The sequence below is a fragment of the Sceloporus occidentalis genome, unplaced genomic scaffold (genome assembly GCF_023333645.1).
Source record: "Sceloporus occidentalis isolate IW3139 unplaced genomic scaffold, rSceOcc1.0.p SCAF_4, whole genome shotgun sequence".
Classification (NCBI taxonomy): Eukaryota; Metazoa; Chordata; class Lepidosauria; order Squamata; family Phrynosomatidae; genus Sceloporus; species Sceloporus occidentalis.
The window spans coordinates 170910061-170917043 of record NW_028316984.1 but is presented as its reverse complement, the minus strand read 5'-3'; positions in this window follow the sequence as shown (position 1 = coordinate 170917043).

Genomic DNA, 6983 nt, shown 5'->3' with positions numbered 1-6983 from the left:
TCACTTTTGATTCTTTGTCTTTCATCCCTCACATCCAGGCCACAGCCAAAGCCTGTAGATTCTTTCTTTACAACATTGCCAAAATCCATCCATTTCTCTCAACCGCCACTGCCAAGTCTCTGGTCCATTCCCTGGTGGTCTCCTGACTAGATTACTGCAACCTACTTCTGGCAGGGCTTCCTCTCTTTCATCTTTGCCCTTTAATTTCCATTCAGCATTCAGTGGCATGAATCATTACATCCACACACCACTTTGGCCATGTTTCTTCTTTATTATCATCCCTTCACTGGCTCCCCTTTCCCTCCCATATCTAATATAAGTTTCTGTTGTTGACTATTAAAGCCCTGCATGGGCTAGCCCCTCTTTATTTATCTGATCTTCTTTCTCCTTACATTCCCACTCGTACCCTCCATTCTAGTAGCCAAAGTTTGCTGTACCAGCCTAGGATCTCCACTGCCCCATCATGGATTCATCCCTTTTTACTTGCTGCCCCTCACTCCTGGAGTCTTCTTCTCCCACGAACATGGGCCATCACTTCTTTGACCACTTTTAAATCTGAGTTGAAGACCACCCTGTTCAGAGAAGCGTTCCCAGGCACTGTGTGAATATTTATTTGATATTTGATTAGACAGTGAATGTTGATGTTTTAATTGTTGCCTGCTTTTAAAACTAATTATATTTTATATTATTACCTATTGTTTATATGTATTTTGTAGATTGTACACCATTGGCAGGTTTTATATTTTTATTGATTTGATTATTTGTATGTAAAGTGCTGTGTGCATTTACAGTGCTATAGAAATAAACTATAATAATAAATAAGAAGAAGAACCACCTTTCCTGCTTAACCATTGGGAGTCCAATTGTGTGTGTGTGTATGCGTGTGTGTGTGTGTGTTAGCAAAAGGAAAACAGTGAAGGCACCAGGGGCATGCCAGAAGGTGGAAGCAGCCACTGAGAAGGTAATTTATGTTTCCTAAGGCTTCAGCCCTTGTCAAGGAAACAAAAATACTTAAATGTCAAAAATATCAAAGCCCAGCCTGTTAGGGTCTAGCTTTAAATTAGCAGAACAGCAGAAATGAGCCTATGTCTCACTATTTTTCCTAAGAACTGAGACTGACTCAAAAAACAAACAAACATGTAGCTTGTAGTTTAAAACAAAAGTTTACTAATGGCTTTAATCTATATTTACATAAAGGCTATATCCTACTCTAGCTAGTGAATAGTTCAGATAACCACATTTCCAAAGGAAGCTGAGAAAGGAAGAATGGAAAACATGCAGTTCAGTTGAAAATCTTTGAGAGAGAATGTCTGTTAGTCCCAAAGAGGGAGTGACCTAAATCACATGAATGAATGAAAGAGAGATAGGGGTTTGCATGCAGGAAATCCCTATCTATCCAAGGAGGAGGACGGAGAATACAAAATTCAAGTGAGCCTGTGATGGTGATGGTACCAGGAGAAAGTCTTCCTCTGAAGATATTCTGGCAGGTCTGTACGGGAAGATATGTTTTTTTCTGATAATCTCTCTTCTATTAGGACATTATTTTCCTTGCAGGAAAAGCATACAGTTTCTAGGATCATGCTTATGTATTTAACCTCTCAAAACTAATTCCAACTTTGATTTTTATTGAGAACACAACTACATGCTAGCAATGTGCTCTGCAGGTAGAAAGTCCCAAGTTCAGTTCTCAGCAGCAGATTATTGGATGGATCTCTGCTTGAGGTCTAAAAGACATGCCAAACTCTGTAACACAGGGATGAGACTCTTTACCAGTTTTCTTCTTGAATGAAGCAATAAACAATATGAGTAGTTTTCGTCCTACTTCAAGGAAATCTTCAAATGCTGCACAGTTTTCAAAGACTATTTTCAATTTGTGGTTTATTCTCTGAAAAATGTGCACATGGTATTTTTGTAGAGAACACAGCATTTTCTGGGCAACAAGCAGAATTTCCGTTGGAAAAAAATATGCAATTTGTTTTGTGTAGAACCACAAAGAATTCTTCCCACTGGTTTTCTTGACACTCAGGAAAAAACAGTCTTACCATCTCCTTCCTACGGGAAGATAATATTGAATTATAGATATACAATCTTACCTGGAATATTAATAATCTTACCAGTGAAAAGGGGGGATACTACCAGGCCCAATGGCATCCAAGAAACTTCACAGTGTGTCAGTGATGAGAGGGTAGGTTGAACACCTTCATGAAAGAGGAAAGGCAAGAGGCAGCATGACCTTAAATGGCCTCTGAACCTGCCTCCTGGCCTTGTTAACACAGCAGTACAAACTTAAACTTCGGCCTCTCCTGGCAAAGGTAACCAGCAAAATGTGCCTCCTGGATTTGTTTTTGAACCCATTTATCTATGTTTTTGCTAGCTCCATAGAACTCTCTTCTAGAACTACATTTCAAATGAGTTGGGGGCTGGACAGATAGGCGGCATCCAGCTGCTCTTTTAATGGCAACTGCATGCTGTGGCACTGATCCAGCCTCTAGGGAGCACAAAAAGGAGCCAGAAAAACTGAATCCTTTTTGCGCCTTCTAAAGGGCATCATAGCCATGACGGTGCAGCTTTATGATGCCATTTTGATGTTGCATCGTCTAGATGCAGCGCCAGGGCTGCACCATGATGCCACGTGCTGTCTAGAAGGGTGAGCAGCCTCATGATGTGATGGGGCGGAGTCAAGGCATCCAGCATGTGGACGATGCTCTGCCGACAGGCTGGCACAAGGTGCCAGTCTGTAGAGCCCCTTGGTTTTCTTCTTATCTTTCTACAATGTCTAGCTGTCATAACCAATGTAGAAACTAGAAATATTATGGCATGGACAATTCTGACTTTGGTATTCAGTTAAATAGCTGGAATATTAAACTGGGATATCACAAGTATTAACACACATGTGCACGCACACACACACACACACACACACACACACACACACACAGTTCTGATTAATGAGAAATTGCAACATACAAACTTTGTCCAAGAGGCTCAGTTTTCTAAGGACAGAAAAATGGGATGTTGTTAGGGTTTCTTCAGTTGTTTTTTTTTTTTTAACTTGGCTGCCTCCTTCATCTCTTCATTATCATCCAGGCCTCTTGTCCATTTATTATATTTCAATGTTCTACAATGCTTTTACAAGCACAGTATGAGGAAGGAAGATTAGATAAAAGCACACGCAGATCACAGCTCCTCTTGTTACCATGTTTTAGTGCTAAAAATGCTTGGGGTTTTTTTTTTCTCCTTTGGGAAAGGGTTTTGAGTGCTTTTCACACACAGTATGTTAACCTCTCTCAGGCCACCTTCGCTTCCTCTCCTGTCTCAAAAAGTTGCAAAAAGTGTAACAACAATCTCAAACTAGCTGGAACTATGAGGTTGATTTCTCTATCTCTTTATTTTAATACCAAGGCAGTACTTTAAAGCTCAATAAATGTACATAGGGATAGTTATTATTATTTATTATTATTAACCTTTATTTATGAAGCGCTGTAAATTTACACAGCGCTGTACATACAATCTTTTTAATTAGACGGTTCCCTGCCCTCGGGCTTACAATCTAAAAAGACATGACACAAAAGGAGAAGGGAGTGGTGGAGGGAAAGAGTAAGAGGTCCAGCAGTTCCTCTCTACCTCCGAGGCCTGGACCAAGGCAGATGGACTGGAGGGAGGGCTTGGCTTCATAATGGATGGTTAATCGTCTTCCAGGGAAAATACATACTCTCAAGTAGGATAATACATATACAGTACATAGCAATACAGGAATTGGTTCAATAAACAGGCACCAAAAGAACATCAAATAGTAAGCAACAATTATGCAATGCCTGGGGAGGCTTCTCTGAACAGGATGGTTTTCAACTCCGTTTTGAAGCTGGTTAAAGAAGTGATGGCTCTTGCTTGTGGGGGAAGAAGGTTCCAGGAGTGAGGGGCAGCAAGTGAAAAGTGGTGAATCCGGGATGGGGCAGAGGAAATCCTGGGCTGAGACAGCAGACCTTGACTACCAGAACGGAGGGCCCTAGTGGAAAGGTGAGGAGAAAGAAGGTCTGATAAGTAAGGAGGGGCCAGTCCATGGAGGGCTTTAAATGTTGACAGCAGGAGCTTATACTGAATGCGGAAAGGGGGGGGGGGAGCCAGTGAAGGGATGCCAACACAGGAGAGATATGGTTACAGCAGTGGGCGGATGTGATAATGCGTGCAGCTGAATGCTGGACAGAGATTAAAGGATAGAGGTGAGAAAGAGGAAGCCCAGCCAGGAGGACATTACAGTAATCAAGTCGTGATATAGCTGCCATATATCTTTAATTCATAGTCTTTCTCTCTCACACACACACTCCCCTTGTGTGTAGACTCACAGGTACATGTCACAAAAACTTGGACAGAAGCATCTTTTTAGAGTTGTTTGCACATACAGAGTAGTTTATGGCCCACATTTCAACTTAAAAATACATACACTATCAATACAAACACACACACATGCCCCACTCATTCCACACTCCCATATTACACTCACACGTTGTAATGACTTGATCCGTATACTATCGCCATAGTTAGAAGACCAGAATACTAACATTATGAGGGGAACCCCCTTACTCAGGGGAAAAAAAGGATAGCAAAAGCAGAAACTGGGGAAATCAATGTCTACCAAATAATCGTCAAAGGAGGTGATGTGAACATGTCAAAGAAAAGGTTTCTGGATAATTTGAGTGCTGGTGATATATGGTCAGATATGTGAGAACAGAAGTGATAGGTTCAGAAGAATTAAAAGAAGAGAGGAAGGAAGTCAAGTCTCAATGGTTATTATAATTACCTTGTGGCAAAGTAAAACAAAGGCCATACTTTCTAACCTGTGACAGATACTGGATGTTTACAGCAGAGATAAAGCAGATTCTCCTTCTCTCCCATCTTTTGGTTATGCATTCAAAATGAGGTGAGAACTTCAAGGTGCTTAGTAGCTTGGTATTAAGTATTGAGCTCCTAGGCTCTACTTCATGCATTGTAGAGAATGTCATATATGCTCCTGCAATATCTCTTGTATTGTATCTGGAAACATGATGTGCCAGTATGCTGGAAAAGGTGAACAAGAGGGGTGCATTCTAGGCACACGACAGTACTGCTCTAAACTCTCTTACCAGTAAAGAAGAGAAGGTTAAAAGGTGTCTCCATTGATGCTGAACATCTTGTCTAAGCATTAGATTCAAGAGATGACAAAAAAAGTTATCCTTGTTATTCATTTAAAAGATGGGTAAAGGGTACCTGCCACTTGAACTATTCTTTTATAATTATTCTGTGCAGAAATCAGGTAAAAAATATTTCTGTCTCCTCCATAGAAAACATTTTATGCACAGGAAATCAAACAGTGCCCACAGAAAAACCCTGCTTTCTACACAAACAACATGTCTTCTGTGCAAAAAAGTGGAGAAATTTATTGTACATGTATATACAGAAAAGTTGTGCATATGTCTACACAGAGTAATTCTGTACTGCACCTTGTAGTATGAGAATACAGGCAGAATGCTGAATATAAATATTATTAATAATAATATAAATATTCATTTTCTCTTTCAGTGGGGTGGGGGACTATGGAGATTATTCATCTTTGCACATAAAGAAGAAATAAGTGAAGACTAACATGCTACCTAATGTTTAATCTTGACTTCTCCCAGGCTTTGTAACTCCCTCCCCAGAGAGACCAGGATGGCACCATCCTTGCTCTCCTTCTGGCTGTAAGTTAAAGGATTTTTGTGTCTCCAGACCTTTACAGACAGTTGAGATTGGGCTCTTAATGCTTTGTGGTGCTCGATTTGAAGGTTTTAAGATTTTGTATATAGCTTTGTTTTTATTCTTTTAATGAGCGATGTGGTTTAATACTATACTAGTTTAATTCTATTTTAACGCCCCTGGACTGTTTGTTTTCATTTGTAAGATGCTTTGTAGTGTAATTTTGAGAAAAAAGTGGGATATAAATAAATATCATCATCATCATCAACATCATCATCATCATCATCATCATCATCATCATCATCATCCATCTTGGCTCAATGAGATGCAGGGCCAGTGAGGATATACACTCTTTCTTGGACACTTTTTGGGATGACAGAGTCATGATCAAGAGGAAGGATCAAACCAAAGCCGTTTGAATGGAGTAGATGGAGTCTCCCATGTAAAGGACGCTGACCATCCCCGATGTAGGACATGGCAGTTCAACACTATTCATGGCAAATGATTGTGTTAGCCAGCATTTATAAAGCAAATATGATAAACATGACTGGCAAAGTGGTAACATCACAGGGCAGTTGTTTCATGGGCATGAAGCTGCAATTTCTTTTAAAAAAACAACAAATTTGCTAGGGAATATTCACAGTGTACAATAGTGGTCCCTGACAACTCATGTATGTGTTGACAATCCAAAGAGGGATTCTTGAAAAAATAAGCATGAGCTCTGACAGTACTCCAAAGTGTCATCAGATGTTCAGCTTCAATAAAAGTATAATGGAAAGTTCATAATAGACAGTTCTAGATTGCTATGGAAAATTATGTTCAAACCCATTCAAAATGTGGGTTTGATTTTGATTAAAAAAAACAAATTCAAAGACTGAACCCATGAAAAAGATAAAGAGATAAAGAAAAGATAAAAAAAGATAATACTGTGGATAAAAGAGGGTGATAACAACCACTGAATATGAAACAGAGTTGGAAATAACAACTTACATATAAAGAATTCCTTGTAATAACCCCTTCCCCAAATAATGACAGGATAACTACATTATAACTAAAATACACTGCAGAAGTAATCCAGTTTGAGACTACGCTGGCTCAATGCATTGGAATCTCGGGAACTGTAGTTTTGTGAGACATTTGGCATTTTCTATCAAAGAGATCTGATGCCACAGTAAACTACAGTTCCCAGAACTCCCTAGCATTGAGGCAGGGCAGTTAAAACAGTCTCAAACTGGATTATTTCTGCAATGTGCTTTGGTCCTTAGTTGGTGTTA